Source organism: Lathyrus oleraceus, chromosome 4, assembly GCF_024323335.1.
Source record: "Lathyrus oleraceus cultivar Zhongwan6 chromosome 4, CAAS_Psat_ZW6_1.0, whole genome shotgun sequence".
NCBI lineage: Eukaryota > Viridiplantae > Streptophyta > Magnoliopsida > Fabales > Fabaceae > Lathyrus > Lathyrus oleraceus.
The window spans coordinates 500,106,237-500,119,928 of NC_066582.1; positions in this window are offsets into that span (position 1 = coordinate 500,106,237).

The following is a 13,692-nucleotide window of genomic DNA, read 5'->3' on the forward strand; positions in this document are numbered from 1 at the left end:
TTTCAGGAAAGTGAGAATATTTCTACTAGGGACAATGTTAATCAAAATTATGTGGACACTGTTTGATAGGGTTAATTCTGACTTGGTTAGTTTGTTAGAATAAATGTCCTATTTTATAGGGTTGTTAGCATAGCAGTTGGATTCCTTTTGATTTAGTCTTTATTAGTTCCTATTTTCTAGCTAAGATTTAGGATAGTCAGTTTATGTAATCAGTTATATATTAGCTTTTCTATTATTCAATAAAGTAAGTCAGTTATCAGAGTTTCCTAACAATCTGGTATCAGAGCTAGACTTCATATCGAGAGAAAAAAAAAGGAGAGAGAGTTCGTAAGCAATGGCTAAAGGAAACAATGGTTTTTCCCAACCCTCTATTCCGAAATATGATGGTGATTATGACCACTGGAGCATGGTCATGAAGAATCTACTCCGATCCAAGGAGTACTGGAGCATTGTGGAATCTGGCTATTCACAACCAGGTGCTGATGAAGTGCTAACAGCAGCACAAAAGAAGACACTAGAGGAAGCGCAACTCAAAGATCTAAAGATGAAGAATTACTTATTTCAATCTCTTGACAAGTCAACTCTTAAAACGATCACTCAGAAGGAGACATCCAAGCAACTTTGGGATTCCATGAAGAAGAAATGTCAAGGGAATGCTCGAGTTCAAAGGGCTCAACTCAACCGCCTTCGCATAGAGTTTGAGGTCCTAGCTATGAAACAAGGTGAAGCAATTGGTGATTATTTTAGCCGAGTGATGATGATTGCAAATGATATGAGAAATTACAGAGAGGATATGGCTGATGTCAAGATCGTAAACAAGATCTTGAGAACCCTCACTGAAAAATGGAACTATATAGTTTGTTTCATAAAAGAGTCAAAGGACATTGATGAGCTCTCTGTTGATGCTTTGCAGAGTTCTCTTCTTGTCCATGAACAAAAGTTTAAGAAAGATGGAGACGAAGAACATGCTCTCAAGGTGTCCTATGATGAAAGAAATGGTGGAAGAGGACGAGGAAGAAGCACTTTCAGAGGAGGAAGAGGCAGAAGCAGGGGTCGACAAAGTTACAATAGGGCGACCGTCAAATGCTACACATGCCATCAGCCAGGACACTATCAGTCTGAGTGTCCAAATTTATCGAAGCAAGCAAACTATGTTGAGCTTGAAGAATCAGAAGAGATGTTGCTTATGGCATATGTTGAATCTTCTAGAATCAATCAACAAGATGTGTGGTTTCTGGACACTGGCTGCAGCAACCATATGTGTGGTGATTCTTCACTATTCATGGATATGGAGAATGGATTCAAAAGAAATGTCAGATTGGGCAACCATATAACAATGAGTGTTGTTGGAAAAGGAAGTGTAAGACTAGTCTTGGAAGGAGTTTATCACACTGTCAAAGATGTGTTCTATGTGCCAGATTTAAAGAACAATCTTCTTAGTATTGGACAGCTACAAGAGAAAGGTCTAGCTATTCTAATAAAGGACAATCAATGTAGGATCTACCATCCTGCAAAGGGTCTAGTCATTACCAGCAAAATGACAACCAACAGAATGTTTGTGTTGCTCACTAATACACCTTGTTTCAAGCAGACAACAAGTGAAAAGTGTTTTCAAGCTGATGCCCAAGATCTCGCTCAACTTTGGCATTGTAGATATGGTCATCTAAGCTATACAGGTTTGAAGACTCTGAAAAGCAAGGAAATGGTGAAAGGGCTGCCACATTTTGCTAAAACCAATGTTGTATGCACAGGCTGTTTAAAAGGGAAGCAACATCGAGAAACTATTCCAAAGAAGGCGATATGGAGAGCTTCAGAAAAACTAGAGTTGATTCATTCTGACATTTGTGGTCCAATCTCTCCTACTTCCAACGGACAAAAGAGGTATCTCATTTGTTTCATTGATGATTTTAGTAGAAAAGCTTGGGTGTATTTTCTTGCATATAAGGTCGATGCCTTTAGTGTCTTTAAGCAATTCAGAACGTGTGTAGAGAAAGCATCCGGTTTGTCCATTAAATGCTTAAGAACAAACCATGGAGGTGAATTTACATCAAATGAGTTCAAAGAATATTGTAGAGGGAATGGCATTAAGAGGCAGTTAACCACAGTCTACACACCTCAGCAAAATGGTGTTGCAGAACGAAAAAACAGAACTGTAATGAATATGGTGAGATGTCTGCTGGCTGAGAAACATGTGCTAAGAAATTCCTGGCCAGAAGCTGTGAAGTGGACCTTCTATGTTCTAAATAGATGTCCAACATCATTAGTCAAGGACATGACCCCTGAAGAAGCTTGGAGTGGGGTGAAACCTTCAATTGAACACTTCAAAGTGTTTGGTTGTGTAGCTCATGCTCACGTCCCTGATGCTAGACGAGTTAAACTGGATGATAAGAGTCACAGTTATGTTCTGTTTGGGGTAAACTCTATGATCCTTTGAACAAGAAAGTCATAATCAATAGGGATGTTGTCTTTGAGGAAGAAAGAAGTGGAATTGGGATGAAAGTTACCAAGAATTCATTAGACTTGATCTAGAGGTGGGAGAAGAAAATGATGAAATCACCCAACAGAATCATGACACACAAAGCAACGAGGAAGAAGAAAAAGAGATGACAAGTGATGCAATTGAGGTTGTTGTACCTAGTGCCAATCCTACAACTTCCAATGCAAGAGAAATCAGAGTTAGAAGAGCACCAGTATGGATGAATGATTATGTTATTGGTGAAGATGTTATTGGTGAAGAAGAAGATGGTCAAATACAGTTTGCTTTCTTTGCTAGCTCTGATCCAATCAGTTTTGAAGAGGCAGTGCAAAGTGAAAAATGGAGACAAGCAATGGATGATGAAATAAGTACAATCGAGAAGAATGGGACATGGCAGCTAACTGATTTGCCAAGAGGTGCTAAAACCATAGGAGTCAAATGGGTATACAAGACCAAACTGAATCAGTTGGGAGAAATTGAAAAATATAAAGCTCGCTTAGTGGCAAAAGGATATGCTCAGCAACAAGGAGTTGATTATGATGAAGTGTATGCTCTTGTAGCTCGTATGGACACTGTACGTATGATCATTGCTCTTGCAGCTCAAAGAAGTTGGATTATTTATCAACTTGATGTGAAATCTGCCTTTCTCCAAGGAGAATTATCGGAAGAGGTCTATGTTGAACAACCTAAGGGTTATGAGTTGAAGGATGAAGGTAGGAAGGTCTACAAGCTTAACAAAGCTTTATATGGACTCAAGCAAGCACCGCGAGCATGGTTCAGTCGAATAGAGTCATACTTCAAGCAGACATGATTTGAGAAAGATGTAAGTGAACAAACATTATTTACTAAAGTGAATAAACAAGGTAACTTCTTAATTGTTAGCCTATATGTTGATGATTTAATCTATACGGGTAATGATAATGCTATGATGAGAGAGTTCAAACAGTCCATGATGAAGGAGTTTGACATGTCTGACTTGGAAAAGATGAAATACTTTCTTGGTATAGAAGTATTACAGTTTGATGAAGGGATATTTATCAGCCAGAAGAAGTATGTGAAAGATATGATAAATAAATTTGGAATGGAAGAAAGCAATTCTGTGCAGAATCCAATGGTTCCAGGTTTCAAAATTCACAAAGATGAAGATGGTGTGAAAGTGAATAGTTCAGTCTACAAGCAGCTGGTTGGAAGCATGATGTATCTGACAACCACAAGACCTGATATGATGTATTCAGTTAGCCTCATTAGTAGATACATGTCAAATCCAATTGAGCTTCATCTTATGGAAGCTAAAAGGATATTGAGGTATTTACAAGGAACCACTAGCTATGGGATTCTCTATAGGAAGACTGGAAATACAGAGCTGATTGGATTCAGTGATAGTGATTATGCTGGAAGTATGGAGGACAGAAAGATTACATCCGGGTATGCATTTATTCTGAGCAATGCAGTTGTAACATGGTCTTCAAGGAAACAACCTATTGTCGCACTGAGCACCACAGAAGCAGAATTTGTAGTTGCTGCAGCTTGCACATGTCAAATGATATGGATGAAAAGAGTGTTGAAGAAGCTTGGCTATGATGGTAGTAGCAGTCCAATTATATTTTATGACAATAGTTCAACAATTAAGCTATCCAAAAACCCTGTGATGCACGGAAAGAGTAAACACATTGATGTAAGGTTCCACTTCCTGTGTGATATGGTGAATGAAGGAGTTGTACAACTGAAGTTTTGTGGCACTGAACAACAGATGGCAGACATTTTCACTAAGCCTCTCAAGTTGAAGACATTTCAGCATCTTAGGAAGAAACTTGGAGTATGTGATGCACCTAAGTTAAACTAGTATACTGTCTAGTTTAAGGGAGGAAATGATAGGGTTAATTCTGACTTGGTTAGTTTGTTAGAATAAATGTCCTATTTTATAGGGTTGTTAGCATAGCAGTTGGATTCCTTTTGATTTAGTCTTTATTAGTTCCTATTTTCTAGCTAAGATTTAGGATAGTCAGTTTATGTAATCAGTTATATATTAGCTTTTCTATTATTCAATAAAGTAAGTCAGTTATCAGAGTTTCCTAACACTGTTACCAACAATCTTGAGGATGACACTAGCAAATCAGTCAGTGAAAATGAAAACACTTTCTTTAAGAACAATGTTGATCAAGATGTGGAGAAGATTGTTATCAACAACCTTAAGGATGACACTAGTATTTTTGTTAATGAAAATATGGATGAAAATGTTGAGAAGGTTTCTTTGGAATTCCCTAGCGCCCCTATTAATAATAAAAATAAGAGGTCTGAGAAGAAGAGTAAAAAGAAGAATGACACTCTAAAACCCAAGAAAACTTCCACTAAATGGGTAGCAACTCCAAAAACTAAGAAGAGAGGAGTCTAAAATAAATAGAAGAAGGATGGTGTTGGTACTAGTAAGTTTGTTTCCAAGAGGAAGTCCACTCCAAAAGAGAAGACCACTCCCAAGAGGAAGACTTCCCATGTCGTTGAGATTATTGAAGAAGGTGTGGACGAGTTTGTGTAAGACATTGTGGTTCTTCCTGTGAAGAAAAATAGGAAGAATTTTGGTGGAAAGAAGATACCTTATGATGTTCCTCTAGCCCTAATGGACAAAGACTCTTTCCACTCGGAGGAGAGTGTATTGAAATAGAAGTATGTTTACCATATGAGAATTGTAGGTGAAAGGGAAATTTATGAAGAGGAAATGAAGTGCGAGGAAATTATTGAGTTGCTGCAAGATTCTAAAACAATGAAGAATGCCTCTGGTCTAAGTCATTTCTACTGTTAGCTAGTGAAAGAGTTCACTGTAAACATTTCTAAGAATTTCAGCAAAGATGGAAGTAAGGATTATAGGAAAGTGGATGTTCATGATTGTTGCATTGGGTTATCTCTTGTTGTCATCAATGATTATTTGGGTTGTGGTAAACTGATAATTGTTAATAAGGTCCCAAATATGAATACAATTGCTCAGGAGATCACTGAAGGTGCCTATGAAGACTGTCCAAGCAAAGATTATTCCCTACAACCAATTTGAGGCTAAAATACGCCATTCTCAACATAATTGGAGTTTCAAACTGAGCACCTACCAACCAAAGCTCGGGTATCACAACTTCTCTGGCTAAAATTATATATCAGATGGGAACTAGGGCTATTTTTGATTTTGGAGAGTGTGTTTTTGAGCAAGTCCTCAAACAAGCAGAGTCATATGTTGTTAAGCTCCATATTAGTTTATTGCTATAATATTGGAATTCTAGTGAATCAAAGGCCTGATATTATCACTAATGAAGAGGTTATGGGTTTTAGGGACAGTTCAATAACTTTCGGTTATAGGTTGTTTGCTGGGACACATGTACCAGACATGCATATCCCCAATATTCATTTTAATTTGACAAATGAGAGTGACCTCCCTGAAGTCCCCCAATGTCTAACACTGTCAGAAGCAATGTATTCTTGGAATTAATGCAGGTGTCAAATTCTCTTCAAGAAGTGATCATGGAATCCACTACTCGTAAGAATAAAGTGGATGAGATGATTAAAATGATGGTTCCCAAGGATATTGGTGCTTCAACCTCTCAGGCTGGTGAATAGGATAATGTCAAGATAATTGATGAACATGATGGGAATGGCAATAAGGATGTGTCTAGTGCAAGTGAAACTGACTTTGGTTCTGGTTCATTTGATAATTCTGAAGATTAAGAATGTTTGTCTAGTGATGTTTATGCACCTCTAGGTAGGTTATTCTGATGATTATGTAATCGCCCTAAGGATAGGATAATGGTTCCGTCTACTGGTCCCATTTTTTCTTCTTTTTCTTGTTCTATGGATATCTTTTCCTCCTGGGCCAGTTTAGTGAAGAAGATTGGTGATCCAAAACGCAACGGAATTTAAAATTTCTCCTTTAGTGATCCTTATGAATGGGCATGATCAGTGGTAGAATAGTTACCTCTTGTGACGTTTGAAACCTTTGATGCAGATCTACGGAGCAATCACGAACGTTGAACGATGACAACGCCTCTACTCAGTCCACACGAACAAATTCCTTCAATCTCAGTGCTAGTTGCTATGAATGAAGGCTTTGAGTGAGTGTGTGTGTGTGTGTGTGTGTGTGTGAGAGAGAGAGAGAGAGAGAGAGAGAGAGAAAACGAAAATGCAATCGCAATTAATGCTTCTGCACAAGGGTTCTATTTATAGAACCACTTGTGTGGGCTTCAAGCTAAAAAGCCCACTTAAGTGTATGTGGCCCATATCTTATAATATGCCCAAAATCACTTAATAACATGGTACCTTACCATATTTCGTATTCTACTTAAGTACACCGTACTTTACGATGTTCTGCAATTCACTTAAGTGCACCGTATCTTACGGTGTTCCTTAGTTACTCTATCTCTCATCAATCCGTCCTTTGTGTGTGACCCTGTAGGTTTTCGCGTCATTGACAATTATATTAAATCACGTATTTAACATAATAAACAGTGAGCGGTATCTAGCAACACATCACTGCTACCCAAGACACGAAAATGTCATGTGATCTGACAAATCCTTCTGTGATAATACTTATGTGTATAATTACCCCTTTGCCCTTATGTCTATATTAAACACAAGGCATAGACCGTGTCATCCTTGTCCAGTTCAATATTGGGCCCATAGACATTTATCCTGTTACGTAGGATGGGCAAATTCCATCTAGGTCACTCATGTCCCTCAACATGCTTCGTGGAGTACCCATCAACTGTCTTTATGGTTATCCAGTTACGGACAACGTTTGATCAGCAATAAATCACTCGACTCTACATCTAGGGTCCATAGTGGTTTCAGGTCGAAGGGTGGTATACACCATTATCACCATGAGAATAACTTATGACACTTTGCATAACTTTCTATATAGTATTCTCATAGCGGGTCAATCTAGTATAAATATTACTCTTAATATTCATACATATGTTTAAGACTTGATAACTCCTTACCCATGATCCATGAGATGTGATCATCAGTCTATATACATAATAGTCTTAATGCTTTAATGTTATCTCACTTCACAATAAAGCGCGACTACGGATACTTTAAGAATAGTGTATTTTGATTGGATGCTCTTGGCCCCCTGCCTATTTTGTGGCAAATATGGGAGAACAAATCACATTTCGTGAATGCAAGATTTTTTGGCATTTCCATTATGATAGTTCTATTGTTATGGTCTGACCTGCATTCTGCTAGTTATATAGATCGTTCTATACATTTTGTTTTTGCTGCTCTCTAATGATATGCCATTAAGATTTTTCTATACGTTTTGTTTCACATCCAACATGTTTGTATTTTCCTTAAAATTGGTCAAAGAGGGAGATTGAGACATTTTTAAAGTCAGCATGTTATGAAAGATGTCATGACATGTTGTTGAGACATATGGTCTCCATGCGCTCAAAATAGGTTGTAAAGATGTGATGCCAAATGTACCACACATGATGGAACATTCTACACCATAAGTGGTTGCGCCTTGCCAAAATCCACACTCAATTTGTTTCCTCATTTATCTGCATGTTTGTGCGCTTTTTGGAATTATGAAAGAATTCCTAAAAATGATAGAAGATCAAGACCCCATCACCAAATTAGTGATTGGGATTTAATTTATGGAAGATTGGAAATCAAATTAAATTACTTTGTCATTTGCGCATTTTAGAACCTTACTTCTGCAACAAGTTTTCAAAACCCTAAATTAAAGTTGCAGCTGTCGTGTTTGGCTATTTAAGGAGTTCTAATCATTGGCAAAAGACTCGGACCTTAGAAAGATTAGCAAGGCATTTTGTGTTTACTTGCTGTCATACGGTGAACTGACTTGGGGTGTTTTGCTTTTTATCGCAATGTCGCGGATAGCAAGAGTCGCCACCGACTTTTCTTTTATCCAATAAGGAAAGGTGGAAAAGAACAGGAAATACCTCAATAGATTTTGGGTTCGGGAGGTACATTATACAAAGGGAAGGTGTTAGCACCCTTTGTATCCATGGTTATCCATGGGCTCTTAATTGCTGGATCACTTATATTTTTGTCTGAAAAGTGTTCGTGAATTGTTTAAAAAATGTTTCGAAAAGAGAGTTTAACTTTGTAATGATTCTCGTATGAATGTATACAAAGTATTTATCTCGTTTGATTCTGAAAACGGTTTAGAAAAATGTAACTTGGTAATGATTCTAGTATGAATGTATACCAAGTGGTGATTTTCTAGGATTTGCAAAGTGTGAGGGGTGGGAAATGTTTTAGGTTATGATCCAGCAATTGAGAGTTATACCTTCCTAAGGTCGTTATGAACGTTTCCTATCCTTATGAGGGTAAAAATGTCCTTACTATTGAGAAGTAAGTAATTTTGCCCTTTGGATGTTTAAGGGTCATCGTAGGGTCATCGATAGGTCATTGAAGGCAACAGTTATAAGGATACCTTAGCATTCGAAGGGACGATCATCATTTAACCGTAGGCTACACCGAAGGGTCATCGAGGGACGAAATCATATATTCGAAGGCAACATCCGAGGGACTATGATTTATTTTATGATGATTTAATCGAAGGGCCATTGCTAAGTGTATCCCCACATTCGCGGGACATGACCGTTATACCGTAATACCGTAGGGCAGCAAAGAGAGGTCCAAGATCACATATTTAAAGGCCGTATTTTACAATCAATTAGGCAATTAGGATGAATCTCCACATTAAAATCAATACATTAAAATCAGCTAAGTAATTGAGGGTGGATCTCCACATTAAAATTAATACATTAAAATTAATTAGGTAATTTAGGGTAAAACTCCACAAAGGGTATCCCACAAATAAAGTGGAATACCTATCTAGCTAGCTTTCCCGACGATGTGTGAACCTTTGCAAAACTCAGCAAACATGTCAGAATACCAAATCAGGGTGCAATCGAGAATTACACCACAAAAGAAACCAGAACAGCAGTAGGGTCAGATAAACAATGCATGGCTATGATAAAAACATGACAGGTGGGCAAAAGTCAGAACAGAAAAGTCGGCTGCTGTCGCGTTCGCTCCTGCTTCGCCTAGCGAAGTCTTAGCGAACACTCGTTGCATGCTCGCTTAGCGATGTGCTAGCGAGCGGCTGCGGATTCCGGTTTTAATAACGATATAATGGCAGCAAGCTTCACACCTTATAGCATTCATTACAGAGATTATGTGGTTAGACATTCAGATGTTCATGCATACTTAAATTCATATGTAAAACTTAAGATAGTTTCATAAATTCAATCATGATACCAAGTGCAAATTAAGAACATAAGGTAGTAATAGCAATGCCAACCTGTTTGTAATCGAATTGTAACCTTGAATTGGCCGATCGGATCGAATTGAGCGGAAGTGACCTTGCTGCCGCCGGCTTTTCCTTCAGGGTTTGTCTCATTTGAGTATCAGGGTTTGCTTGCCAGGGCTCTCCTTTCTCCGTTTTCGTTCTCCCTTTTTCTGACTGGAGTTATGGTATTTATAATGCCTTTTTTCATGACCTAATGGGCTCAGAGTGAAGCCCAGAATTTTTTGTTATCTGTCAGCTTCGCTAGGCGAGCGTGTAGCGAACGTTCGCTAGGCGAAGGATTTGCTCGCCTAGCGAGTAGGCCAGTTTGGGCCATTTTCTGGATTGGGCCATTCGTGAGCTGGGCCTTTGTTCCTTTAAGATCAGTGTCATAAAAATGAGTCGGAGTGCCCTGAAAAATGTCTTGAAATATTAATGGGCAAATTTTGGGGTATGACAGCTGCCCCTGTTCAATATTCTTGAACCGAGAGAGTTAGAATGGTATGTACGCCATTCGTGGTCTGGAGGTGGAAGATTATTGAACACTTAGGATGCCCCAGAAATTTGCACTTGTCAATTAGTTAGTCTTGATGGAGATGGGTTTAAAAATGCCATCTAGGAGGTTTGATGATGAGAGCTTCAGAGTACGTCGTACGTTAGAAGATATCTGAAGTCATGGGTGTCACTGGGTCATACGCTAGACCGTATAGTGAGTCATTCATTAGGCCGTCGACTTCACTGGGGAGTTAGAATGGGTCATACGCCGCTGGGGATAACAGATCAGAATGGATCATACGCTAGATCGTATCTGAGTTGCAGAATGGGCCGTCTGTTAGGCTGTATCTGACGAAAAGTAGTCGTACGCTAGACTACACCTCGGGATGTACCGTACGCTAGGTAGTATCTGAGGAATGAAGATCCGAATGGGTCGTACGCTAGACCGTATTGTTGGAGGAGCAATATGTTATGCCGAATCAAAATGAGATAAGAATCCGAATGAGTCATACACTGCTGGGGATAAAGGATCAGAATGGATCGTACGCTAGATCGTATCTGAGTTGCAGAACGAGTCGTCCGTTAGGCTGTATCGTTACTGGGGGTGAAGGATCAGAATGGATCGTATGCTAGATCGTATCTGAGTTGTAGACTGAGCCGTCCGTTAGGCTGTACCTGGTGATGAAGGGGGTAGTCATACGCCAGACTACACTTCAGAATGTACCGTACGCTAGGTAGCATTTGAGGCCTTGAAGGTCCAAATGGGTTGTATGCTAGACCGTATTGGAGTTGTTGAAGGTCGGAATGGATCGTACGTTAGATCGCATCTGAGTTGAAAGAGTCATATGTTGAGCTGAATCAGAATGAACCGTACGCTAGGCTATATCTGATAGTATTTGTATATGTTGTATTTGCAATAAAGGTCTGGGATGGGCTTATAGATGCCATCGTTAGGAGAATGTCAGAGTTTGTCACATGGATTATATCCGAGAGCTGTATTCGAATCTTGAATGTGATCAGGAGGATAATTGTAACACCCTTCTAAAATACCCCAAATATTTAATTAAAACAACAATGTAAATCAATCAGAGTAATTATGCAATTAAGGGTGTCACACAATCATTTCACACCATTCTCCAAAATATCCTGTCATGCTCATTTATTTAATCAAAAGGAAACATTTGCATAATACGCAGCGGATACAAACTAACAACATTCAAACCATGTAATACTTTACATGTAAAGTTGTTCAACAACCAAATGAAAACATAGTAAAACATCCCATCCCGATGTTACATCTACCAGAGCATGACCCACTAAGGAACTACACTAGACTCCAAGGACTAGCTTCTACTCAATCACTGCTCGTTACCTGAAACATAGTTGTAAGGGTGAGTTCCTCAATCAATATAATAAGCATTATAAAATATCATGTAATGCTAAGTAATAACACAATTAATCACCCTAATCATATCACACATTCGGTAACGGCACATCAACACAAATGGCATACTCAATATCAACACAGTTCATACTCATACCCAACACCATCACAAACACACGTATAATATTGGAATACATCCATTCATATTATACGTCATACATACATTATGCAATGAGACTCCATGCATGCGGTACCGACTATTCGTGAACATATAGTTCAACCTCACCGACCAAATCCAGGTACGGCTACCAAGCTCACTAGTCCCACTCATTTGAGACCTAGTGACTCACTCACTAATTCCTCACCATGGGAATTAGCTACCACCCCAAGGGCTATGATATGCACGCTAATCACCTAGCATGCAAACATCAACAACAATCCACAATACTAACTCACTAATTCCTCACCATGGGAATTAGCTACCACCATAAAGGCCACAATATGCAAGCTAAATCACTTAGTCATGCAAACATCAACAATCAACCACAATGGACATATGCTCACACTCTAAGCCATAAACAGTCCATTCATAATTTCATACATGATCGATACATTCACAACATTATGCATATCATCATACCACATAATCAATCACAGCATTAGCACACTCTACTAATACCTATACTACTCAAAAACAACGGGAAATGATCCCTACTCTATCATACATCAGCTAAATTACATTACTCAGCTGAACAACCAAAAACTGCACAACAACAGCACAGAAAAATCACAATCCTGCCCATACGCGTATTGCCTAGTCCCATACGCGTATGGCCCATTTCTCAGCCAATCCCATACGCGTAATGCCTGCCTCATACGCGTATGCTACGTGTACCACATCCTCATACGCGTACCAACAGAGACAGAGCTACGTTCAAAACATCATCTTCCTCATCCATACGCGTAATGCCTAGTACCATACGCGTACCAGGCCATCTCATACGCGTATTGCCTAGTGCCATACGCGTATGACCAGAAACCAGATTTCCAGATCTGCAATGGTCTTCTCTGCTACGAGATCTCTCCAATTCCACCTTCCACAGTCCAATTTTACACAATAATCATTCATATCACCTAACACGAATCATACCCTATTCGATTCCACAAAGGCTAACATTACTACATCTAATTCCTACGAATTTCTCCAATAAAACCCATTTTTCGTTCATCCAATATTTCACAATCTTCATCATGCATCATTCTAATCAGGGACAAATCAATAGTCTATCACTACCCATTACATGTTATCTCATAATACCCATTAATCGACGATAAACCCCCCTTACCTGAGTTAATCCGGCGAATCTTTAAGCTTCAAGCTCTTCCTCTCTCCAACCCTTGTTCTCTGGTTCTCTTTTGCCCTTTTCCACTTTTCTGTCCCTTTTTCCTTTTCACGTGAAAAATAAACCTTTTTACTGAATGGGACCTTTTTTAAATTCCAACTTTTATTCCAATAAAATAATAACCCAATAATAATAATTCCAATAATAATATTCCAATTATTTAATTAATTAATAAATATATTATTAACTTAAATTAAATAATTATCTTGTTTTATCGGGGTGTTACAACTCTCCCCCACTAAAAGAGTTTTCGTCCTCGAAAACATACCTCAAGCGAATAACTCCGGATACGACTCCTTCATCTGGCTCTCAAGTTCCCAAGTCACATTGCCACCTGCTGGTCCTCCCCAAGCTACCTTTACTAAAGCAATCTCTCTACCCCGCAGCTGCTTCAACTCTCGATCCTCAATCCTCATAGGTGATGTTTCAACAGTCAGGTTATCTCTCACCTGGACATCATCTACTTGGACCACATGCGACGGATCATGAATGTATCTCCTCAACTGAGACACATGAAAAACTTCATGCAAATTCGCAAGTGACGGCGGTAAAGCGATACGATAGGCTACCTCCCCTATCCTCTCCAAAATCTGATAAGGACCAATAAATCGAGGTGTCAACTTCTTCGACTTCAAGGCTCGAC